This window comes from Canis lupus, chromosome 5 (genome assembly GCF_048164855.1).
Source record: "Canis lupus baileyi chromosome 5, mCanLup2.hap1, whole genome shotgun sequence".
Taxonomy (NCBI): Eukaryota; Metazoa; Chordata; class Mammalia; order Carnivora; family Canidae; genus Canis; species Canis lupus.
In genome coordinates this window covers 58,947,957-58,974,808 of record NC_132842.1, presented here as the reverse complement: position 1 = coordinate 58,974,808, position 26,852 = coordinate 58,947,957, and the positions used below count along the sequence as shown (strand labels likewise).

The following is a 26,852-nucleotide window of genomic DNA, read 5'->3' as shown; positions in this document are numbered from 1 at the left end:
CAGTCAGTTGAGAGTCTGATTCCTGGTTTCAACTGGGGTTGTGGGATCAGCTCCATGTTGGGCTCCATGCTCAGTGCAGAATCTGCTTAGGATTCTGTCTCCCTCTCCCTCTCCCTCTGCCCCTACTGCTCATGCTCTCTCTTTCTCTCAAATAAATATTTTTTTTTTAAAGAGAACAATTTTAGGTTCACAGCAAAATCAAATGGAAGGTCCAGATAATTCCCATACCACTTGCCCGGACACACTGCATGGCCTCCCCAACTATCAAAATCCCCCATCAGAGTGGTATGTTTATTACCACTAATCAACCAACACTAGCACCTCATTATCACCATAGTTTACATTAGGGTTCATTCCTGATGTTGTACATCTTATGGGTTTGCAAAAATGTACAATGATATGAATTAATCATTACACTATCCTACAGAGCAGTTTCACTGCCCTAGAACTCCTCTGCCTATTCATCCTTCCTTTCCTGGAACCCCCAGGAACCACTGATCCTTTCATTGTCTCCATAGTTTTGCCTTTTCTAGAATGTCTTATAGTTGGAGTTATTAGTATGCAGCCTTTCAGATTAGCTTCTCACACTTAGTAATATGCATTTAAAGTTCCTCTATGCCTTCTTATGATTTGATAACCCATTTCTTTTTAGCACTGAATAATATTCTATTGTCTGGATGTATCATAGTTTATCCATTCCCCTACTGAAAGACTTCTTGGTTGCTTCCATGCTTTTAGCAGTTATGAATAAAGCTGCTATAAAGACTTGTATGCAGGTTTTTGTGTGGACGTACGTTTTCAGCTCTTTTGGGTAAATACCAAAGAATGCAATTGCTGGATCATATGGTAAGAGTATTTTAAGTCTTGTAAGAAACTGTCATCCAATGTAGCTGTACCATTTTGTATTCCCACCAGCAGTGAATGAGAGTTCCTATTATTCCACATCCTTGCCAGCATTTGACGGTATTTGTGGTTTTCATTTTGGTCATTCTAATAGATGTGTAGTGGTATCTCATTGTTACTTTAATTTGCGTTTTTTGATGGTGTATGATGTTGAGCATCTTTTCATGTGCTTCTTTAAAATTTGTATATTTTCTTTAGTGAGATGTCAGATCTTTGGCCTATTTTTAAATTGGGTTATTTGTTTTATTGTTTAGCTTTAAGAGTTCTTTTTTTAAAAAGATTTTATTTATTCATGAGAGAGAGAGAGAGAGAGGCAGAGACACAGGCAGAGGGAGAAGCAGGCTCCATGCAAGGAGCCTGACATGGGATTCGATCCCGGGTCTCCAGGATCAGGCCCTGGGCTTGAAGGCAGCGCTAAACTGCTGAGCGACCTGGGCTGCCCAGCTTTAAGAGTTCTTTATGTATTTTGGACACCAGTCTTGTCTTTTGAAGATAATTTCTCCCAGTTTGGGGCTTGTCTTCTAATTCTATGTTTTTTACAGAGCAGAAGTCTTTTTTTTTTAAATTTTTTATTTATTTATGATAGTCACACACACAGAGAGAGAGAGAGAGGCAGAGACAAAGGCAGAGGGAGAAACAGGCTCCATGCACCAGGAGCCCGACGTGGGATTCGATCCCGGGTCTCCAGGATCGTGCCCTGGGCCAAAGGCAGGCGCCAAACCGCTGCGCCACCCAGGGATCCCAGAGCAGAAGTTTTTAAAATGAAGTCCAGCTGATCAATTCTCTGTTTCATGGATAATGCCTTTGCTGTGGTATCCTAAAACATCATCACCATACCCAAGGTCATCTAGGTTTTCTCCTATCCTATCTGCTAGGAGTTTTATAGTTATGTATTTGACATAAATGCACCCATTTTGAGTTAATTTTTGTCAAGGATGTAAGGTCTGTGTCTCAATTCATATTTTTTACATATGGATGTCTACTTGTTCCAGCACCATTCGTTGAAAAGGCTGCCTTTGCTCCATTGTATTGTCTTTGCTCCTTTGTCAAAGATTGATTGAATATATTTATGTGGGTCTATTTCTGGCCTCCCTATTCTGTTCCATTGATCTGTCTATTCTTTTGCCAATATCCACTGTTTTTATTACTATAGATTTATAGTAGGTCTTGAAATCAGGTAGTGTCAGCCCTCTGACTTTGTTCCTCTCCTTCAATATTGTGTTTGCCATTCTGGGTCCTTTGCCTCTCCATAAAAACTTTAGAATCAGTTTGTCAATAACCAGAAAATAAATTGCTCGGATTTTAATTGGGGTTACATTACATCTGTAGATCAAGTTGGGAATAACTGACATCTTGACAATATTGAGTCTTTTTATCCATGAATATGGAATATCTCTCCATTGATTTAGTTCTTCGATTCTTTCCATCACAGTTTTGTAGTTTTTCGTGTATTGATCCTGTAAATATTTTGCTTGATTTATACCTAAATATTTAAATTTTGGAGTTGGCAATGTGAATGGTACTGTTTTTAGTTTTGAATTCCATTTGTTCATTGCTGATATGAATGGAAAGTAACTGAGGAAAGTAATTGGCTTTTGTATATTAGCTTTGTAACCTGTAACCTGTAATTTTCTTATTAGTTCCAGGAGGGTTTTTTGTGGACTATTTCAGATTTTCTACATAAACAATCATGTCATCTGCAAATGGAGACAGTTTTATTTCTTTCTTCTCTTTTAATTATTCTTCTAGTCTTATTGTATTAACTAGGATATAATGCTGAAAAGAAGTGACGGGAGGGGGACATCCTTTCCTCATTCTGGATCTTAGTGGGAAAGCTTCTAGTCTCTCAGAGAATTTTTAAAAAATAGTTTAAATGATCCATATTACCTGTGTGTGCATACAAAAACCCTCCACTCTTATCTTACTCCCTCCCTCTACCATCACCTTGCCCTGAAGTCACCACCTACTAATTGTTCTGTGTATTTCATGCTGAACTTTCCCTATAATATACTCACATATACCTTCTGTAAACATAGATGGAATTGTAGTCTACATTTTTTTCCATAACTTGTGGGTTTTTTTGTTTTGTTTTGTTTTGTTTTAACTTAAGAGTGTACTAATCATTTTAGCTTTCCAGGCTAGTGCATATAAATTTACCTTATTCTTTAAATGTCTGCAAAATAGGGAAAGAAGATTTGGGGAGGTAGTGTCTAGGATTAAACATAAGACGTTCTTTATGATGTTCTTTAAGATGTAGAAGAGAACATTGGAAGTATTTTTAATTTCCTTTGTTCACTGGGGTGTGTTTCTTTGAATGCCATGCCAAGCTGAGATGGGCAGTAGAGACCCCAAGATTTATTCAAGTTATAATAGGAAGATTTCTGGGGCAGTAGGGTGGGGGATATATTTATGGAAGACGGTTATTAGACTAGAAAGGAAAAGGGGAGTAAGGACTATGGAAAGAGAGGAGGGTAAGAAATGAAGCCAGCAAGAGAGACTAAAAATTAGTGCTGAAAGGCAAGAGATGTATCAAGGGAGCATGCTATCTTGAAATGCAAGAGGAGAGAATATGTCAAGAAGAGTGGAATGGCAAATAGTATGCTGCAGAGAAGCCAAAGCCAGGTAAGATCTGAAAAGGGTCCATTGGATCTAGGAGATCATGGGTAAGTTCAGTGACATGGAGGGGACAAAAGCCAGAGAGCCAGGCTGTAAAGGGTAGAGAAATGACTCAGTGGAATTTAAGAAACAAAGCTGATGAACATAGGAGAAGGGCAGGAAAAATAAGATAAAAACAGAGAAGAAGCCAAACCACAAGAGACTCTAAACTCTGGGAAACAAACAGAGCTGCTGGAGGGAAAGTGGGTGAGGGGGATGGGGTAACTGGGTGATGGGCATTAAGGAAGGTACTTGCTGTGATGAGCACTCGGTGTTAGATGCAACTGATGAATCACTAAACTCTACCCCTCAAACTAATAATGCACTCTATGTTAACTAAATTGAATTTAAGAAAAAAAATTTAGGGATCCCTGGGTGGCACAGCGGTTTGGCGCCTGCCTTTGGCCCAGGGTGCGATCCTGGAGACCCGGGATCGAATCCCACATCAGGCTCTCGGTGCATGGAGCCTGCTTCTCCCTCTGCCTATGTCTCTGCCTCTCTCTCTCTCTCTCTCTCTCTCTGACTATCATAAATAAATAAAAATTAAAAAAAAAGAAAAAAAATTTAAAATATTTGTAAAGCTAAAAAAAATGTAGCTGGGGAGAAAATGATGGGCACAGCAGGGTATACTACACTTTTGAAAGGTTTCACTCCAGATGAAAGGAGAGCAATTAAGCAATGACTAAACCGAGTCACCTGAGGTTATAGGGATAATTTTAAACTCCTATTATGATTATATATAAATATGAAAAAATCAGAGTTTGGACAGTCCTCCTCAATTTTATAAAATCAAATTGTCAACTTAATGAGCTTACAGAAGTGAGTCAGACCCCATTAGAGCTTATGTCACTTGACTGTAATGGGTACCTGGCCATGACTCAGAAATGCAGACACAAAGCCACGTGACACCATATATTACTAAGCATCGCCTATGCATTATCAAACAGTGATTTAAAAGCTTGCATCGTGGTATACAGCTGGCAGACCAGACCAGAACTATGGAAGTTACATTTCCTTTTGTGGAAACTTTGGGAGCCTGTATTTAATTTGAAAATGCCTTGAGGGGGCACCTGGGTGGCTCAGTGGTTGAGCATCTCCCTTCGGTTCAGGTCATAATCCTGGGGTCCTGGGGTTGAGTTCCACACTGGGCTCCCCGCAGGGAGTCTGCTTCTCCTTCTGCCTGTGTCTCTGCCTCTTTCTCTTTGTCTCTCATGAATAAATAAAATCTTTAAAAAAAAGAAAGAAAATGCCTTGAGATTATGAATGCCAATCCATAGATATACAAAAGTTGTAACTTTCTTCATATCTAAGCCTATGTAGGACAAAATGTCTCTCAGAAATGTATTGATTCAAAAAAAAAAAAAAGAAATGTATTGATTCGATTCCATAGAACATTTTTATTCCTGGCTCAAGTAATTAATATTTCTAAGTAACTAGGTGGCAGTGTGGAATAATGGTGAAGACCACAGCAGTGGGACCCAACCGACCTGGAGTCTGAATCCCAAGTCAACCTCTTATGAGCTGTGAGGTCATGAACAAATTCCTGATTTGTAGAATGAGAAGAGTAATAGTATCAACACAGAGGGTTTTGTTGCCCATCAAATGAGGCCATGTGTATGCAGGACTCAGCACCAAGATGTATATTATATACAATTGTATACACACATACACTCACACATACACTCTACATGTCATCCTAGGAACATCTTTCCTATGCTTTGCTAAACCAATGACTGAGATATTATTTGAGCTTCTCTGTCTCTCTCTATCAAGTGACAGAAACCCAACTTCAAGTAGCATAAGTCAAAATTGTATTGTACCAGCTCATAGCACTGAAAACTGCAGGGCATGGCTCTGGTATCACTAGATCTACTGCCTTCAAGAGAACCAAGCCTCACCCCCTCTCACTGCTCACTTGTCTCTGTGGGCTCCCAGGCTAGGCAGGTGCTCCCTTCTAGGTGGCCAGCAGTTCAGTTACCTTCACAGCATCCCCCACTAGAAGACAATGCTCTTGGTGCCAGAATTGGTCTGGTTTGGTCACAAACACATCTCTTTACCCTGATCACTTTTGTTTTTGTTTTTTTTTTAATTTTTATTTATTTATGATAGTCACACAGAAAGAGAGAGGCAGAGACACAGGCAGAGGGAGAAGCAGGCTCCATGCACTGGGAGCCTGACATGGGATTCGATCCCGGGTCTCCAGGATCGCGCCCTGGGCCAAAGGCAGGCGCTAAACCGCTGCACCACCCAGGGATCCCCCCTGATCACTTTTGAAAAAGGTATCAATTTTCTGATTGGCTAGCCTGAGATCCATGACCATTCAGGTCAACCTCACAGAATCCACAGGACCCGAGAGCGGAGAGTGAGGACTGAGGTGAGGAGGGATTACTGCAAGTGAATAGATTCTGAACAAACAAAAACAGCTTGTGTCCTCCATTGCCTCTGTCTTGGTGGTTGGAAATGCTTTTAAATGATTTAATGTTAGTACATTAGGATCTGAATTAATTCTTTTTTTAAGGATAGATAGATGATAGATAGACTAGAAGATAGATAGGTAGATAGATAGATAGATAGATAGATAGATAGATAGATAGATGATAGATAGATGATAGATAATAGATATGACAGAGAAAGAGAGAGCGCAAGAGAATGAGCACAAGCAGGGGGAGTGGCAGGCAGAGGGAGAAGCAGGCTCCCAGCTGAGCAGGGAACCCAACATGGGGCTCTTCCCCAGGACCCTGAGATCATGACCTGAGTCTAAGACAGATGCTTAACCGATTGAGCCACCCAGGTGCCCCAGGATCTGAATAAATTCTTGGGCATATATTTTGAAGGCTCCAATCCTCTTTAGCGGAGTTTTCAAAGTCATCACTATTGACATTTTGAGACAGATAATGCATTGTTGTGGACCACTGTCATGTGCATTGTAGGATCTTTAGCAGATCCTGGCCTGCACCCACTAGAAGCCAGTAACACCTACCTACCTTCTCCCTTCTGTTCTGACAACCAGAAATGTCTCTCAAGATTAACAAATATCCCCTGGGAAGCAAAATCACCTCCTGTTGAAAACTACTGCTCTAGGCTATGTGATTTTCCCAGCTTATTTTTATTATAATTATTCAGATAAAATCCAATTTTATCAAGTGATTCTAACTACAGAAGTGCACAAAAGGCTTCTCAGTGAGTACCACCACTTTTGGGGAGTTGGGGGAGGAAATCCTGTCCAAGTAGCTCAAGTGAAAGGCTATCATGAGAATAAAGTCTTCTTGCAATCCAAAGAAGGCTGAATCGGCAAGCTTCAAGGAAGAGTCCCTCAGACCCTTCTGTGTTTCACTCTGTTTCTCTATTTCTCATTCCAGAGTCTGGTGCCAATTGCATCTGTACTTTGTGCCAATTAGTACAAATAGTCAAGGGACAGATCTGACTGGTACAAATCATCTTTTCTAGCCACATCAGGAGTCATGCTCTGTTTGGACCAAGGGTCAACCCATCTAATCACCTATATCCAGGGCTGGAGCGAAAATGGGATCTGATTCTTCAGAACCTGCCCTTTTGAACAACAGAGGCTGAAGCCAGGGAATCTTCCACCGATGGGATCATGGTTCGAGTGAGCAGGTGAATCAAAATACATTTGCCATATGACAGACGGGTGGAAGGGAAGAATACAAAGGTGCAAGACGGGGATGGCCCACTGTCCCAGTTTGTCTAGCAGTGGCTCAGTTTTCTTTTTTTTAACTAAAAAAGGTTTTACAGTGATAAAACATATAAGAGAATTTATTATTATTTTTTTTGATCAACACCACAGTTTATTTGTAAACATATTATATGTGTCAATAATCAAATTGACAACACTTTATACATTTTGTTGTAGAATATTAACATCGAGAATTTATTATTTTAACCAGTTTGAGTGTATAGTGGCGTTAAGTACAATCTGTATATAGTATGTATAGTAAGTGATACTATGGCATTGGTACTATGGTAAGATACTATGGTACATGGTTGTGCAACCATCACTACCAACCATCTCCAGAACATTTCCATCTTCCCTAATAGAAACTCAACTCCTCAGTCCCCAAGCCCCTGGGAATCACCATTCTACTTTCCATCTCTCTAAATCTGACTATTGTAGGTACCACATGAAAGTGGATCATACCATATATGTTCTTTTGTGTCTGGCTTGTTTCATTCAGAATGATGTCCTCAAGGTTCATCCATATTGTAACAGGTGTCAGAATTTCATTTCTTTTGAAGGCGGAAGTGTTACATTCTATGGACGTATTACATTTCGCTGAACCATTTATTTGTTGGTGGATACTTGGGTTGCGTCTACCTTTTGGCTATTGTCAATGGGACTGATTCTTTTTTAAAAGAAACTCTAATATTTTAGGAGGCACCTGGGTGGCTCAGTCAGTTAAGCGTCTGCTTTCGGCTTGGGTCATGATCCCAGGATCCTCAGCAGGGAGCCTGCTTCTCTTTCTGCCCCTGCTTGTGCTCTCTCTCTCTCTGTTCTATAAATAAATAAAAATCTTTTAAAAAAAGAAACTCTAATATTTTAATATTAAAATAGCGACTGAAGATTTCATTAAACAAATTTCCATATCAAAAGCATCAAGATTATACAGAACTAAAAAAAAAAAAGATTATACAGAACTGCTGCAGGACACTGACCAAAGAGCATTCATAAAATTATATATCGTATCTTCTTTTTATGGCTTTTTCTTTAAGTTTTATTTAGGTAAGTAGTCTCTATACACCATTTGGGGTTCAAACTCACGACCCCGAGATCAAGAATCACACACTCCTCTGACTGAGCCAACCAGGTGCCCCTTTTTTTCATAGCTTTATTGACGTATAATTGATATACAAAAAATCATATGTATTTAATGTAGACATTTTAATGAGTTAGAATAACTTCTATGATATCAGCACCAGCACAATAAAGGAAATAAATGTATCTGTCACCTCGAAAAGTTTCCTTGTGTCCTCTTGCTTTTATGTATGTGTGTTTATATGTGTACCTGTGTGTTAAGAATATTCAACATGAGATCCACCCTCTTGACTTTATAAGGGCATAACACCCCACTGTTAACCATAGGCATCATGTTGTACAGTTTGTCTCTAGAACTTACTCATCTTGTAAAATTGTAACTTTATACCTACTGAATAACAACTTCCCATATCCCCATCCACCTACTCCCTGACAACCACCCTTCTATTTTCTGCTTCTATAAGTTTGATTCTTTTATATACTCATGTAGATGGAATCATGTAGTATTTGTCTTGTGGTGACTTATTTCACTTAGAATAAGGTTTTCCAGGTCCACCCATGTGTTGCAAATTGTAGGAGTTTCTTCCTTTTTTAAAGGCTGAATAATATTCCTTTGCAAGTATATACCTCACTTTCTTTGTATATTTATCTGTTGATGGACATTTCGGTTGTTTCCACATCTTGGCTATTATGAATAATGCTGCAATGAGCATAGGATTACAGATTATCTCCTCAAGACCCTGATTTAAATTCTTTGGATATATACCCAGCAGTGGAATTGCTGGATCATATGGTAATTCTATTTTTCATTTTTTGAGGAAACTCTATACTGTTTTCCATAGCAGCTGCACCATTTTGCACTCCAGCCAACAGTGTACGAGGTTCCAATTTTCCAGCATCCTTGCCAACACTTGTTACCTTTTGGTAACAGCCATTCTAACAGGGGTGGTGTGATATCCCCGTTGTGTTCATGTGGTTTGCAAATATTTTCTCCCATTTCACGGGTTGCCATTTCTTTCTGTTGATTGTTTCCTTTGCTGTGCAAAATCTTTTAGTTTGATACAGTCCCACTTGTCTCTTTTTGCTTTTGTTGCCTGGATTTTTGGTGTCCTATCATGAAATCATTGCCAAAACCAATGTCATGAAGCTTTCCCTCATGTTTTCATCTAGGAGTTTTACAGTTCCCAATCTTAAGTTCTTTTTTTAATAAAGGTTTTATTTATGTATTCATGAGAGACACACAGAGAGAGAGGCAGAGACACAGCAGAGGGAGAAGCAGGATCCCTGCAGGGAGCCCGATGCAGGACTCGATCCCAGGACCCCAGGATCGCACCCTGTGCCAAAGGCAGATGCTCAACCACTGAGCCACCCAGGCGTCCCTTCAGTCTTATGTCCTAAGTCTTTCATCTTTAGTGCTTAGTTTTACCACTATAAGTTCTGTGCCCCAAGAAACCCCTCAGGCCAGGACAAACTGGGACATGAACCCACTGTAGACAGGAACCCAGCAAACACACTGGAAGCCAGGACCTCAGCATGAGCAAGTGAGAGCATCACCTTGTGCTCCAGGAAAGGTGGCCCCTCCCACACAGCCTCGGAAGACTAGAGGACAGAGCAGACTAAAGAGAGGTAGCTCTCAGAGGCCTCCAGTGGACTGTCCAGGTCTCAGTGACAGAATCCATGTCCAAAGGGGACACTGAAGATCACTCTCTCTCACACATTCACACGACAGGATTCAGTTTTGCATAAACCTGGCCTTATTGACAAACGAAGCTCTTCAAAGACCTAACTCTTATAAAGCTAAGAGCATTTTCCATTAATAAGAAACTTTATTGCAATCATGCATTTTCAGTAAACCCAAGATCTGTTTCTTCCTTTGTGCTTTTGTGTATTGTTTCTTAAACACATAGCTGCCAAAGGCATCCTTTTTCTATATATTTCTTTCACACTGCATTGGTTGTGCAGTGTAAAAACTGAATGCTCAGTTTCTGGCATTAAACATGTTCTTTGGTATTACTGTCAGTCTAACCAACACTGCCTCTGTTTGTCAGGGTCTGTAACGTGACTTGTTGTGTGGTAGGAATAGGAACAGTAGGTTTTGGGGAGGTGTCATGTTCTATTTGCATGGGTTTCCCAATTGTTAAACACTGACAGATTTGAGCATCTTTCAGGTCTGAAATATTTTAGGTCGTTGATGGCATTGGAGGTGGCAGAAGGGAAAGAGACATTTTAAAGAAATAAGTACTTGATCCACTCATCACGGAATCAAATCATACTAGTTGTACCTTAAATCTCGCATTTTAAATTTCAACTGTGAGATACTGGCTTTTGTCTATTGGTAGTGTGGGATGCAGGATTTTTTTAGTGTATTTTTTACAGACTATTCAGCTAATTTTTCTATTTTTGCTAAATAAAAATCTTTACCTACTAAAAAAAAAAAGATTCACCAACAAATATTAGGTGAACACAATCAGTGGTAAAAAGAATTCAAAAGGACTCAGTAATGCTGATATGGTGTTGACCATGGTAAAGTGAGTGATGAGCACCTGAGTCCCTTTCTAAAGATCAAACAGCCACAAGTAACTTCCCTACAAGGATCAGAATCATCAAGGGCTGTTCCTGGTTACTGTTGGAAGCGTGGGCCATCTTTACCTCCAGCACACCTTCCAACTCAGAATGTTAATACATAAGAACACCTACGTACCTGGGACTGATGATTGATTTTAAATGTTAAATTATGTGTAATGATATTTCAGAGGATAAAAGCTTCCCCTGGGACTGAACCATGGGGGCTTAAAAGTGGAGTCACAGTACTGTCTGTATAGCCAGCAGCAGAATGTTGGCAAATGCTTTTGTCAGTATAAGGGGTGCAGGGACAACTCTCTCACCCAGAATTTATAAATTAGGAGATACAAGTGGCCTCTGGCAGGGGTACATGCTGCTGGAGCTTTCCCAGAAGTTGTTTCCCTTCTCCCAGTAAAAGTCCTGATTCCCCCATTAAAAGGGGCATAGTATCCTTATCATACGTAAAGTGGTGGCTTATAAGTGCTCATCTTTGGCTTTCACTACAAAAATATATACTTAATATTCAAACGTGCTTTATTTTTTAATTTCTTAGAGTTTTTAATGTAAAAGTAAGACACGCAAAAGTTTTTTTAAAAGATTTTATTTATTTATTCAAAAGAGACAGAGAGAGCGAGAGAGAGAGAGAGAGGCAGAAACATAGGCAGAGGGAGAAGCAGGCTCCTTGCAGGGAGCGTGATGCAGTAGTGGATCCCAGGACCCGGGGATCACGCCCTGAGCTGAAGGCAAACACGCAACTACGCACAACTACTGAGCCACCCAGGTGCCTCAAGACATGCACAAGTTTAAAATGTCCAACTGTGCAAAAGATTATACAGTGAAAAGTAAGTCTCCCCTCTCCCCTGGCCCTCTGACCCCATTTCTCCTTCCTAGAGGAGACCAGTTACCATCTTGATGAATATCTTTCCAGAAATAGTCTATGCAAAGATAAGCATACCTATAAATTGAGAGCCCCCGTTTTACAAAAATGGTAGCATGTTCTACATTTTGTCCTGCATCTTGCTTTTTTTAAATCGAGCTTTTTAAAGATAATTGTAGATGTACATGCAATTATAAGAAATAGTGCAGAGAGATCAACATACTCTTTATCCAATTCTCCTCGATGGTAACATCTTGCAAAACTGTTCTACACTATCACGACCAAGAGGTTGATATCGATACATTCCAGCCACATAGTTCAGATTCCCCCCTTTTCCTTGTACTCCCTTATGTGTATTTATCTCTGAACTATTTTATCGCCTGTGCAGGTTCCTGTATTCCCACCACAATCAAGACATAAAATATCTGCATCACCACAAGCATCTCTCCTGGGGCCACTTATCACCATACCTGACTGCCTCCCAGCCCCTTCCTCATCCTGAACCCCTGGCATTTCTAAAATTTTGTCCTATCTTGCCTTAATTTTAATTTAAAAAAATTTTTAGGGACGCCTGGGTGGCTCAGCGGTTGAGCGTCTGCCTTTGGCTCAGGGTGTGATCCCAGATCCTGGGATCGAGTCTGGTATCGGGCTCCCTGCATGGAGCCTGCTTCTCCCTCTGCCTGTGTCTCTGCCTCTCTCTGTGTGTCTCTCATGAATAAATATAAAATCTTAAAAAAAAATAACTGGAAGCATATGGTAAGTAACCTTTTGGTATTGGTTCTTTTTTCCTAAGCACAATTTCCTGGAGATTCATCTAAACTGTTACATGTCTCAGCAGTTCATTCCTTTTGTTGTTGTTGTTGTTTTAAGATTTTATTTATTTATTTATTTATTTATTTATTTATTTATTTATTTATGAGAGTGAGAGAGAGCAGGGGGAGGAGCAGAGGGAGAGGAACAAGCAGAGTCCATGCCTAGCATGAAGCCCGATATGGGGTTCAATCTTACGACCCTGAGATCATGACCTGAGACAAAATTGAGAGGGATGCTTAAGCACGTGCCCCTGTTTGTTCCTATTCTATTGCTGGGCAGTCTCTCCCAACATGGATACACCACGGTTTATTTATCTATTAGCCTGTTGGAAGATATCTGGGTTGTTTTCAGTGTGGGGCTCTTATGAATCAAGCCGCTACGAATGTTCATGTATAAGTTTTGGTGTCAACAGAAGTTTGCATTTCTTTTGGGTAAATGCCCAAGAGTATAATTGCTGGGCCATATGGTAATTATATGTTTAATTTTTATAAGAAATTGGAAAACTTCCATTTTAACCACTTTGCATTCCCACTGACAACCCAGTTTCCTTGCATCCTTGCCTGTATTTGGTGTTTGTCATTACTTTTTCTGCACAAGGTAGTTCTATTTCTTCCTTTCTAAGCTGTATGTCTTCTATTTCTTTTTCTTGCCTTCTCCCAGTGTTGTCATTGTTGTTGCTTCACTAAAGAACATAACTTTCAGGTCATGAGATTTTTCAGTTGAGGAGCTTCTTTTTCTTTTTTACTTTTTTTTTTTTTTTTTTTTTGATGGGGGAAAAGTTGGTGTCAAAATCAAGAGGTTCTGCAAATCTTTAGTATCAGTAACCAGTGTTTGATAAACATTATCACTGGTTTTCTTCAAAGAATTTCTTAATTCCTTTCATGCTATCAGGAGCATTATGCAAAAAAAAAAAAAAGAGCATTATGCACACTGCATTTGATTCCTGCATCATTTGACTATTATCACTAACTTTACTTAATCTCTTACCTAGAATTAGTGCTGAATAAATAAAATTTAAAGTTAATAATTTCAGAAGTATACCTTTGGCTTGCATTCTTTGTCAATTAGCATTATGTCTATCAATAAAATTACTGATGGTTGGGCCACTGGGTGGCTCAGTCCATTAAGAGTCTGCCTTTGGCTCAGGTCATGATCTGAGTCCTGGGATGGAACCCTGCATCAGACTCTTTGCTCAGCAGGGAGTCTGCTTCTCCTTCTCCCTCTGGCCCTCCCCTGCTGCTTGGATTCTCTGGCTCTGTCCCTCTGTCAAATAAATAAATAAAATCTTTTTTTAAATTATCATGATTTTTTAAAAAGAATATAACTTAGATGTCCTATCAATCAGTAATATGAATCTGCCTCATTCTTTTTAATGGTTTCGTAGTATCCATAGTAAAATTGCCTTAATTTATTTTACCAGTGTCCTATCAGTAGGCTTTTATTTGATTCTAATCTTTTGCTAATAGGAACAATATTCAATAAATATACCTGCACATATCTTTTCACACATGAACAAGAAATTAGAGGAAAAAGACCTAGAAATAGAACTATTGTATCAAAAAGTATGTTCACTTTATATCTTGATAGTGGCTGAATTATCTTCCAAAGAGGTTGAACCAATTTACAGTCATATTCAACACAGTGTCTTCTCAAATTTTTAAAAATTTTGCCAATCCAATAGGTTAAAAAAGGATTTTGTTATCGTAGTAGCTGATTTTTTAAAATTTTTATTTACTTTTATATATTTTTAAATTTTATTTAAATTCAAATAATTAACATAAAATGTATTATTGGTTTCAGAGGTAGAGTTCAGTGATTTATCAGTCTTATATAACACCCAGTGTTCATTCCATCACATGCTCTCCTTAATACCCATCACCCGCTCTCCTTAATACCCATCACCCAGTTACCCAATCCCACCACACCTCTCTCCTCCAGCAACCCTCAGTTTATTTCCAGATTAAGAGTCTCTTATGGTTTGTCTCCCTCTCTGATTTTGTCTTGTTTTATTTTTTCCTCTCTTCCCCATGATCCTCTTTTGTTTCTTAAATTCGACATATGAGTGAGATCATGTGATAATTGTCTTTCTCTGATTGACTTATTTTGCTTAGCATGATATCCTCTAGTTCCAACCACATCATTGCAAATAGCAAGATTTCTTTTTTTTAATGGCTGAGTAGTATTCCAGTATATATATATATAAAATACAGTATATTATATATATATATATATATATATCCCATATCTTTATCTATTCATCTGTCAGTTGGCATCTGGTCTCTTTCCATAGTTTGGCTATTGTGGACATTACTGCTATGAACATTGGGGTGCAGGTGCCCCTTCAGATCACCACATTTGTATCTTTGGAGTAAATACCCAGTAGTACAATTGCTGGGTCATAAAGTAGCTCTATTTTGAACTTTTTTTTTTTTTTTGAACTTTTTGAGGAAACTCCATACTATTTTCCGGAGTGGCTGCACCAGCTTACATTCCTACCAACAGTGTAAGAAAGTTCTCCTTTTCACCAACATTTGTCATTTTCTGGATTGTTAATTTTAGCCATTCTAATTGGTATGAGGTGGTATCTCATTGTGGTTTTGATTTGCATTTCCCTGATCCCAAGTGATGAGCGTTGTTTCATGTGTCTGTTGGCCATTTGTAGGTCTTCTTTGGAGAAATGTCTGTTTGTGTCTTTTGCCCATTTCTTTATTGGATTATTTGTTCTTTGGATGTTGAGTTTGATATGTTCTCTATAGATTTTGGATACTAGCCCTTTATCTAATATGTTATTTGCAAACATCTTCTCCCATTCTGTTGGCTGTTTTTTGGTTTCATTGACCATTTCCTTTGCTGTGCAAAGCTTTTTATCTTGATGAAGTTCCCAAGAGTTCACTTTTGTCTTTGTTTCCCTTGCCTTTGGAGATGTGTCTGGTAAGAAGTTGAAGCAGTCAAGGTCACAAAGTTTGCTGCCTGTTTTCTCCTCTAGGATTTTGATAAATTCCTGTCTCACATTTAGGTTTTTCATTCATTTTGAGTCTATTTCTGTGTATGGTGTGAGGAAATTGCTCAGTTTCATTCTTCTGCATGTAGCTGTCCAATTTTCCCAACACCATTTGTTGAAGAGATTGCCTTTTTTCTATTGAATATTCTTTCCTGCTTTGTCAAAGATTAGTTGACCATAGAGTTGAGGTTCCATTTCTGGGTTCTTTATTCTGTCCCATTAGTCTATGTTTCTGTTTTTGTGCCACTACCATACTGTCTTGATGAGTACAGCTTTGTAATAGAGCTTGAAGTCAGGAATTATGATACCACCAGTTTTGGTTTTCTTTTCCAACATTCCTTTGACTATTTGGGACCTTTCCTGGTTCCAAATTTTAGTATTATTTGTTCCAACTCTGTGAAATAAGTTGATGGTATTTTGACACCTAGGAATAAACCAAAAAGGTTATGGATCTTTACTCAGAAAATTATAGAACATTTATGCAAGAAATTGAGGAAAACACAAAGAAATGGAAAGATATTCCATGCTCATGGGTTGGAAGAACAAATATTATTAAAATGTCTATGCTACCTAGAACAATCTATACATTCAATACAATCCCTATCAAAATGCCATCAACTGGGATCCCTGGGTGGTGCAGCGGTTTGGCGCCTGCCTTTGGCCCAGGGCGCGATCCTGGAGACCCGGGATCGAATCCCACGTCGGGCTCCCGGTGCATGGAGCCTGCTTCTCTCTCTGCCTGTGTCTCTGCCTCTCTCTCTCTCTGTGTGACTATCATAAATAAATAAAACTTTAAAAAAAATGCCATCAACTTATTTCACAGAGTAGTTGCTGACTTTTAAGATGAGTTTAAACTTCTTTAAAATGATATCAAATTTAGGGGAGCCTAGGTGGCTCAGTCAGCCAAGCGTCTGCCTTCGGCTTGGATCATGATCTCAAAATCCTGGGATTGAGCTCCCTGCTCAGTAAGGAGTCTGCTTCTTCCTCTCGCTCTACCCCACCCCCAACTCACACTCTCTCTTGTGCTCTTTCTCTCTCTCAAATAAATCAAATATTTTTAAAAAATGAAATCAAATTTATACAACTGAAAAGTGACTTACCAAAAATAGAAGAGTACTATATGATCTTTTCATATAGTCAGATAGTATTACTATTTTTTATTCAAGCCAATTCTCCAGGCTGTATTTTTTTTTCTTTTTAAAAAAATTTTTTTATTGGAGTTCAATTTGCCAACATATAGCATAACACTCAGTGCTCATCCTGCCAAGTGCCCCCTTCATTGCCCATCACCCAGTCACCCCAACTCTCTGCCCACTTCCTCTTCCACTACCCCTTGTTCATTTCCCAGAGTTAGGTGTCTCTCATGTTTTGTCACCCTCACAGGCTGTATTTTTGAAACAACGAAGGGCTCATTACACATTTCTCTCATGTATATGGAGGGAGCTTTAACTGAGAAACTTGAGCAGATGGTATATGCCAATGAATCAAGCTATGTCTTTAAGGAATGTGTGGTCCAGCCACAGGGTACAAATAGTTATTTGTAACATGGTAGGTATCACTGTCTTCCATGGATACTCTCTCTCTCTCCAGGTAGTTCAGATTAAAAAGGCAAAGGCACTGAGGCATAAGCAAATAAGCTTGTGGAGTAAGAATACCAGAAATTCAGTATTTCTAGAGGGCCAGGCAGAGGACTCGGCCACAACTTCAAGCAGGAGCCCAGTTAGAAGCAAAAATTTAAGCTTTCTCCTACAGGCTATAGGAATCATTGATGGTTGTAAGGAGAAAGTGATCAGATTTGCATTTTAATTGCTTACTTCTTCCGAATTGTGCAAGCTTGGATATACAGGTACTTAGATAGTTATGCCCTTTTGGTGTGCCTAAAATACTTCGTAGTAATAAAGACCAAATGTGGTTATACATTAAAATTTCATCTAATTATGTCCTTGCTGTTTGTATTAATAACTACCACAAATTTAGCAGCTTACAACTGCACCAAGTTTGTTATGTTTCAGTTCTGGAGGTCACAAGTCTGAAATGGGTCTCATAGGGTTAAAGTCAAGATGTAAGTGTGGCCTTGTTACTTCTGGAGGCTCTAAGGTAGAATCTGTTTTCTTGTGTTTCCAGCTCCTGCATTCCTTAGTTCATTGCCCCTTCTCCATCTTTAGATCCAACAGAGCAGCATCTTGAAATCCCTGAGTCTCTCTGTGGCTTCACTACATCACTTACAAAGATCCTCGTGTTATCTAAAAAAAAAAAAAAAACAAAAAAAACAAAGATCCTCGTGTTTACACTGGGTTGACCCAAATCATCCAGCATAATCTCCCCATCTCAAGGTCAGTTGATCAACAACCTTAATACCCCCTTGCTATGGAATATATTTCCAGTTTCCAAGGACTAGGTCCTTGATGTGTTTTGTGAGGGGCCAGTATTCTGCTTACCAATCCAACATTAAAATTTTTTATTCAAATTGTGGTAAATGAGACATAACATAAAATTTACCATTTTTCAGAATACAGTCAGTGAAATTAAGTACATTCATGTTGTTGTACATCCATCACCACCATCCAGTTCCAGAATGTTTTTATCTTTTCAAACTGAAACTCTGTCCCCATTAAACATTAATGCCCCCTCCTCTCCCTTCCCCCCTCAGCCTCCTCATGCCCTCAGCCCCTGGCCACCACCATTTGACTTGCTTTCTCTATGAATTTCACTACCCTAAGTGCTTTATCCAACATTTATTGAATACTTAACATGTGCTAATCACTTTGCCACATACTTTGATTCATAAGTTGATTTTCCTTGATACTTTTTTCTCGGCTTTTTATTGCAAAATATTCACACACAGAAGAGTTAAAAGAATTGTATAATGAACAACCAACTATATACCTAGTACCCAGATTCAAGTAATTGTTAACCTTCTGCTATATCTGCTCTGGGTGTGTGTGTATGAGTGTGTGTGTGATTATTTTGCTGATGCATTGTATGGTAAATTGCAATCATAATGACACTCGATTCATAACTACTTCTGGAAGTGTCTCTTAGAAATCACAACATTTTTCTACATAACCACAATACCATGATTGTATCTAACAAAATTAACAATAATTTTCTAAAAATATTGTCTAATAGCCCATGTTCAAGTCTCCCCAGCTGTCCCCAAAGCATTTGCAAGTTAGTTTTTTGAACCAGAAGCCAGTCAGGGCTGACTTATTGCCTTTGGTTGCTATAGTCCTTTAAATCCACCCATCTTTCTCCCCGTATCACATTGACTTTTCAAAGAGCCAAATTCTGTTCTAGCCATCTATATAGAGAATTTTATTTTATTTATTTTTTATAAATTTATTTTTTATTAGTGTTCAATTTGCCAACATATAGAATAACACCCAGTGCTCATCCCATCAAGTGCCCCCCTCAGTGCCCGTCACCCAGTCACCCCCACCGCCTGCCCACCTCCCCTTCCACCATCACTAGTTCGTTTCCCAGAGTTAGGAGTCTCTCATGTTCTGTCTCCCTTTCTGATATTTCCCACTCATTTTTTCTCCTTTCCCCTTTATTCCCTTTCACTATTTTTTATATTCCCCAAAATCTTCTATAACTTTAGTAGCTTAAAATAACTATTTTTTAATTTTTTAATTTAATTTTCAAAATATTTTATTTCTAAGTAATCTCTACATCCAACATGGGGCTTGAACTCAAAACCCTGAGATCAAAGTCCCAGGTGTCTCTTAAGACAACTATTTGTATCTCACAATTTTGTGAATCTTGAATTTAGGCAGGGCTCAGTCAAGGAATTCTTCTGTTTCCTATAACATTGACAGAAGCCATTTGCTGGTATTCAGTTGACAGATGGACTGGACTGGAGGTTCCAGGTAGGCCTCATGGTCATTTTTGCTGAGCACCTTGGTTGGGGTGGCTGAAAGGCTGAACTCAGCTCTGAGAATGCTCACCAGAGTGTGTCCATGGAGCCTCTCTAGCATGGTGGCCTCAAAGTGGTCAATTTTCTGGTATGATGGCTCATCCATCCAGGAACAAGTGTTTAGGTAAACAGGACAGAAGCTGCATTACTTTTTTAAAAAAGATTTTATTTATTCATGAGAGACAGAAAGAGAGGCAGAGACACAGGCAGAGGGAGAAGCAGGCTCCCTGTAGGGAGCCAGATGTGGAACTCGATTCCAGGACCCCAGGATCACACCCCGAGTCAAAGGCTTCATTCAACCACTGAGCCACCCAGGTGCCACTGCATTACTTTTTATGATCTTGGCTCAGAGTCACAAAGCATCGTTTCCATCATGCTGTGTGGAACTAGTCACAAAGCCCACCGAGATTTAAGGAATTTGGAGCTATGCCTTAAAAATTGCCATGAGATCACTGTGCCTTCCAGCCACAAATTATTTGCTTTTCTTTCACTCGCAAAATACACTCTTTTCCAGGATTTCTTTAAAATCTCATCCCATTATGACATCACGATCAGGCTCTTCAAGAAATTACTTTCCTTACCTAGATCCCTTGTGGAACTTCTGTTGGACCACATCCTTAGGAGTACAAGCATACCTCAGAGCCATTAGAGGTTCAGTTCCAGACCACCCCAATAGAGCGAGTCAAATGAATTTTTTTTGGTTTCATAGTGCGTGTAACATTTATATTAACACTATGCTGTAGTCTATTAAGTGTGTAATAGCATTGTCTAAAAAACATACTACCTTAATTTTAAAATATTTTATTGCTAAAAAAATGCTAACCATCATCTGAGCTTTCAACAAGTCACAATCACTGATCAGAGATCACTGTAACAAATATGATAACAAGGAAAAATTTTGAAATATTGTGATAATTACCAATATGTGGCACAGAGACATGAAGTGAACAAAATGGCACCAATAGACTTGCTCAATGCAGAGTTGCCATAAACTTCAATTTGGGGGGGAAAAAAAAAAGCAATCTCTGCAAAGCACAATAAAATGAGGTATACCTGAATCAAAAGTACTGCTCTCTGAGAGGAGCTATAGAGCATACCTTTAAGATTCTCAGAGAACTGTGTACCTGAGTAGATTATGAAGAACTATCTTGTCTTTCTGAGGTCAGAAACGCACATCTTACATTTAGGTACCAGATTCCCCCCCCCAAAACCATGTTTTATTAGTTGATGCCCTTGTAAAATGGTCCACATTCTTTTTTTGTATCTACTTGTTTTCTCTTGGTGTCTTTTTAACTTTTTCTCATAGCACCCACCCCCCCCCACCCCACCCCACCAACCCAACTGCCATATTTCCTGCAAAGTCTAGAGGCTTGATTGGATTCAGGTTGGAAGCCTAGATGAGTCAACACACATATTGCCTCTCTACAGGCACAGAAACTGTTCCACGGTTAGTGCATTAGATTTGATCACTTCCATATGGTGGTGACTAGCAGATCTCTCCACTGTAAAAGTTCACTTTCCTCTTTGTGATCAGCATGTCATCTGTAGGGCGATACTATGAAAAATACGGAATGCTTCACAAATCCATGTCATCCTTGTGAGGATCCATGCTAATCTGACACCCTCCCAATTTTACTCTGTGCTATGTAAAGGCCAGCAAGCCCTGGCCTTTAAGATTAAATGAGGTCATAGGAGTGGTCATAGTACTAGTATCCTTATAAGAAAAGGAAGAGAGGGGCAGCCTTGGTGGCCCAGCGGTTTAGTGCCGCCTTCAGCCCAGGGCCTGATCCTGGAGTCCCGGGATCGAGTTCCACATCAGGCTCCCTCTGCCTGTGTCTCTGCCTCTCTCTCTCTCTCTCTCTCTCTCTCATGAATAAATAAATAAAATCTTTAAAAGAAAAGGAAGATAGGGGCACCTGGGTGGTTCAGTGGGTTAAGCATCTGACTCTTGACTTCAGCTCAGGTCGTGATCTGAGTTGTGAGATTGAGCTCTGCATCAGGCTCTGTGCTTAGCATGGAGGCTTCTTTTCTCTCTCCCTGTTCTTCCCCCTATACTCTCAATCTCTCTCTAATTAATTAATTAATTACAGAGGAAGAGGAGACAGCAAGGATGTGCATGCGGAGAGGAAAGGCCATTTGAGGACACAGCAAGAAGGTGGCCATCTGCAAGCCAAGGAGAAGAACCTTGGGAGAAACCAACCCTCTGACACCTTGTTCTTGCACTTTCAACCTTCAGAACTATGAGAAAATTATCTCTTGGTTAAGACACCCAGTCTGCAGTATGTTGTTATGGTGGCCCTGTCAAACTAATACAGGTCTTGGAAAACATCTAAGATTTACTGAGGAGTTTAGAATTTATTCTGTAACCAGTGGGGGGTGATTTGGGTTGAAAGCTGGGAGTAACCGGATCAGAGCTTTGGACAGGAGGATCACTGCCAGAGAAGTACAAAGGAACTTTGGAGCAAGGAGAGGTAGAGACAGAGAAAAACCGGCCGGGAGGGATTTTAAGAGTATGGGTGGGAAATGATGAGAGTTCAAACAAAGGCAACTGGACAGACAAAAGAATGGTAAGAAGGTAGAATCAGCAGTGTATTGACCAGCTGGACATGGGGAGCTGTGAAAGGAAGCAATACAGAATCCTGCCAGCTTCTTGATTGGATAGTGATTGTAGTGCACATTTATGTTTCCCACCTAGCTTCCTCCATCCCAAAAACACTCTAGAATTGACCCCAAATCTTCCCTATTGTGCAGCCCTTGTGCTTTGGGGAAGCTCACCCTATCCCAACATTAATGGCAGGCTTTTACTGACGTACACTAATTAGCACATGCCATTGCTCTGGGTAGTTTTTGGTTCAGGAGTGAGCATGTGATCTAAACATGCAATGGAGGTGAGTGTCAGAACTCTCAACTGAATGTTCTCCCCCACTGGACAAGAACAAGGAAGCTTATATACCTGACTTAACTGGCAAACATCTTGTGATCCCAGGGGAATGAGCCATAGACTAGAGCTGACCATGTGCTGAGCAGAGCAAAGATAGATCCCCAAAGACACCTTCGGGCCGTTGGATCAACTGACCATGAAGTCCTGGACGCCCCAGTCATGGAGTCTAGAAATCCCCTGATGTTTAAGCTGGTTTGAATTGAATTTCCCTATTACTTGAAAGATAGATACAGATAATCAGGTGAATGGTGGAGCCATTAACTGGCATATGCAGGGAAAAGGAGGGGCTGGTTTGAAAGGAAAGAAATTTCATGAACTTTCACAATCCCACCTCTTTGCTCAAAGTTGATTCTTGGGTCTGGAACGACCCTCTCCTCACGTTTTTGGGCCTGCTAAAAAAGTCCTCCTCATACCCAGAGGCCCCATTCTTATGCACCTTCCTTTGTAAAGCCTTTGTGAATCCCTATGAGGTCCAGGTCAGAGATTATCACTCTTTAGTAACTTCCATAATATATTTGACACAGTTCTATTATAGCTTTAATCATTTCATGTTACTATTTCCTCCACTGGGAACCAACCTCCTAAACAGTCCAGAACATGTCATATTCATCATGTCCACACCATAGCCCTGCAGCATTTGAGCATCTTGAATAAATGATAGCTATTCTTCCCCCATATTCTTCTCATACTAATGAAATTCCTTGCCACTCCACCCACTTTGGACTGAGGTAAACTCTGGCTATCAGATCATGGATTAAATTATATAAAGATTACTCAAGGGGATCCCTGGGTGGAGCAGCGGTTTGGCACCTGCCTTTGGCCCAGGGCGCGATCCTGGAGACCCGGAATCGAATCCCACGTCAGGCTCCCGGTGCATGGAGCCTGCTTCTCCCTCTGCCTATGTCTCTGCCTCTCTCTCTCTCTGTGTGACTATCATAAATAAATAAAAATTTAAAAAAAAGATTACTCAAAAAAGATGAAAATATAGGAACAAAAGGAAGGGGTATTTTTATGGAGCTGGGAACACAGAAAAAGAAAAGTTGGATCAAATGAGTACCTTGATTATAATGATGTGATTGCTGTTCCTTTGCCAAATTATGAGGGTGACACACACACTGAATCTCTCTGGATGTATGAGATGGGTTTACAATGTCTCCTAGTACTGCTGAAGACTGTGGGAAGAATCTAAAATCGGCACTACCCACACATAAGGTCGCATCATGCCTATCAATTTATTTTGATATCATTGAAGGCGTTTTGGAGCAGTGTTCAAGAAATAGCTCAACCAAAAGAACATTTAAATTTAAATTAGGTAAAAATGAACTCTAGTGATTTAAATCCATTAACCTTACATAATAAAATTTCAAACATAGTACTGTAATTTCAAAATATGAAAAAAAAAACCTTTAATGATTTGAACTCAGAGGAGATAAGTTCTATCTGAATCTTTGCAGGAAAAAGTTGAAGAATACCAGTTTGTCCCCTTCAAGTCCATTTGGAAATGTGAATTGCTAGCGAGGCAAGTATAGCCACACCTAGTTTGATGATGATAATAATGAATGATGATAGCCATTTAAAAAGATTCAGAGTGCTTGCTTTGTGCCAGCAGGTGCAGAGGACACAGAAGTAAACAGATACATCTGAATAATAGTGGTAAGAAAGACATTCACTGAGCCCTTGCTACGTATGGGCCAGACCCTGAGCTAAGTGCTCTGCATATATTGGCTCATTCATTCCATTCATACCATGATTGTTCCCATTTTACAGGTGCAAAAACTGAGTTTTAGATAGGTAACCCTCCAACATCACAAAGCCAACTGAAGTAGTGCAAATAGGACTCTATCTAGGCCTATTGGATTCCAGAAGTCACACAGCAGTTGAATATAAATGGCTGCTAGAAATGTTCCATGGGTAGGGAGCTAAGCCATTTTAAATCCTATTCACTCCTTTTGCTTACAAATTCCATATTTACAGTTGGCATGAAGGTAAAATTCAAGATAGTTGTACCAAAACTTCAATAACTTTAAATTAGTGGAGCCCAATCAATGAGTTTTCATCAGGGCATTATCAATGACTTAAGTTCATGGACCTGGAAGATTATGCAACCTAATCTGTTGCATACTATTTTTACGTTGGCAAACTATTTTTACCACTTTTTAAAAATATTTGTTTATTTATTTCAAAGAGACAGTGTGTGTGCATGAGTGGGGAGAGAGGCAGAGGGAGAGGGAGAGAGAGAATCTCAACCACACTCCCCGCTGAGAGCATGGAGCCCAATGTGGGGCTTGATCTCACAACTCTGAGATCATGACCTGAGCCAAAATCAAGGGTCAGATGCTTCACTGCCGAGCCACCCAGACACCTCTATTTTTTATCACTTTAATTCAGGGTTTTCAGTGTTTCACTACTACCCATTGTGACTATTGTAATATGTGTACACCACTTGTCCTATTATTTACTTAAAATTGATTCATTGTTTTTTGCTTAATGTTTTAAAGGAAAATAATATCCCTACTATAACTAAAGAGGATGAACTAATTCATTCAACAAATATTTATGAAGTGCCTAACATGCACGAGGAAGTGGGAATATAGGAATGAAAAATACACCAAAAAGAATCCCTGACCTCATGGAGCTAATGTTCAAGTAGGGGTGACAGACAATACACAAGGTTAAAAAGTAAAATATATGGGTGCCTGGTGGTTCAGTCATTTAAGCGTCTGCCTTTGGCTCAGGTCATGATGCCCAGGCCCTGGGATGGAGCCCTGTGTCAAGGTCCCTGCTCAGCAGGGAGTGTGCTTCTCCCTCTACTCTCTCTCCTCCCCCACTGCTTGTGTTCTCTCTCTCTTAAATAAATAATTTTTTACGTAAAATATATAGAACATAAGAGAGGTACTAAGGAAAAAAAAGAGGGGGTCAGTTGGGGAGGGTTAAAATTTTGGATAGAATGGCAAGGGAAGGCCTCATTGAGATGGTGACTTTTGAATAAAGACCTGAAAGGGACCACACATATGAAAATCCAAGACAAAGGCAATCTAGTGAGTGAGAACAGACAGTGCCAAGTCCTGAGAAGTGAGCATGCCTGGTGCTTTCAACAAAAAGGAGGTCATGGACAGAAGCAAGACTATACAGGAAGCTATTGCAAAAATCCAAGCAAGAGATGATATTGGTTGGTGGCAAGAAATAATCAAATTCTAGAAATATTATGAAGGCAGAGCCAACATTTGCTGATGGACTAGTTATAGAGTACAAGGGGAGATGAATGAAGAAAAACCCTAGAACTTTTGGCCTAGGAAGCAACTGGAAGGATGGAGTTCAATACGTTTCATCTTCTTTTTTAAATTCCTCCATAGATCCTCCCCCGTCCCCCAGATCTGGATTTCTGCTGGATTTCTGTGACTTGCATCACAGCCTCCCCACTCAGTGGAAGAAATTTAGAAAGCACCAGTATTCAAAAGAACAGATTTAACGCTGCTTGTGGTTTTGGTGATCTAAAGTCTGTGTCTGTCCCACAGTTCTAGGATTCTGCAATCTTGAAATGATGACACTGGGAAAATTAGTGCTTTTTTCAGGGATTCAGTAGACACCTTTGGAATACTGAAATTCTATATATGGTAAATATAGTGCCCACATCTGAATATCATAAATATGCTGAAATTCTGTCTACCACAATTCTGGTACATAGGTTGATAAGCTGGGTAGTAAGGAACACAAGCTTTCAGAGAGAAAAGAAACTTTCCTGGCTCTTAAAATTTAGGGTATAAACAGACCTATACTTGATAAACTGTGTACCACTTTTGTCAAGTGAATTAATGCAATTGTTTAGCATCATAAGTTCAAACTTTATTTTCACGTTTCCTGGCTTACTCATTAGTTCAAGAAAACATTAAATAAAGCAAAAATATGCAAGCAGTGAATAAGTTTCATGCCGAACCAAGATACCACAAAAGAAAAACAAGGTAATCTGATTTTATCTTAAACACTAGCCTATTATTTTAGTATTAAAATAGCTGTGGCATTTGAGTATAGAGACAATTTGTAGAAAAATAAAGCCTTTTTTGGCACTGATAAATCATTAAACATCTATCTTAATGGTTTCAACATAAAAAATGGCTTACTAGCCTTGTCAGTAAATAACCCGCATTGCTTTCAGTTAGACAAATTAACATATTTCTAGTCACTGTATCCAGACCCTACAGCCATTTCATCAAATTATAAAATTTGACTATGAATTATGTTTACTTTTATATTGGGTAGTCTAGCAAATGGAACATTTAAAATATGATAAAATTAAGGACTCTCCTGTAACTACCTCTAAACAGATGCCTAACTAAATGTTCAAGACTGGTTTCTCTATAGGGCTGGAAATCTACCAGTCTAGTGGCTCCTGGACTCCATGACCAAACTCATCTC

The 26,852-nt window shown here is 39.5% G+C and overlaps 1 long non-coding RNA gene across 4 annotated transcripts in view; it reads left to right on the top strand.

Annotated features, from left to right (window-relative positions):
* LOC140633812 (uncharacterized) overlaps window positions 1-23,114 on the top strand; it is a 68,546-nt gene extending 45,432 nt beyond the window's left edge. The window contains exons 4-6 of one of the 4 annotated variants that reach the window (XR_012031414.1): window positions 7,006-7,173; window positions 11,511-11,733; window positions 17,707-17,817. This is a non-coding gene — a long non-coding RNA (uncharacterized lncRNA). Of the gene's footprint in view, window positions 1-7,005; window positions 7,174-11,510; window positions 11,734-17,706; window positions 17,824-21,588 lie in introns of those variants that run through there. The other 3 variants (XR_012031413.1, XR_012031415.1, XR_012031412.1) reach the window with 3 other exon arrangements.
* The last annotated feature ends 3,738 nt before the right edge of the window (window positions 23,115-26,852 follow it).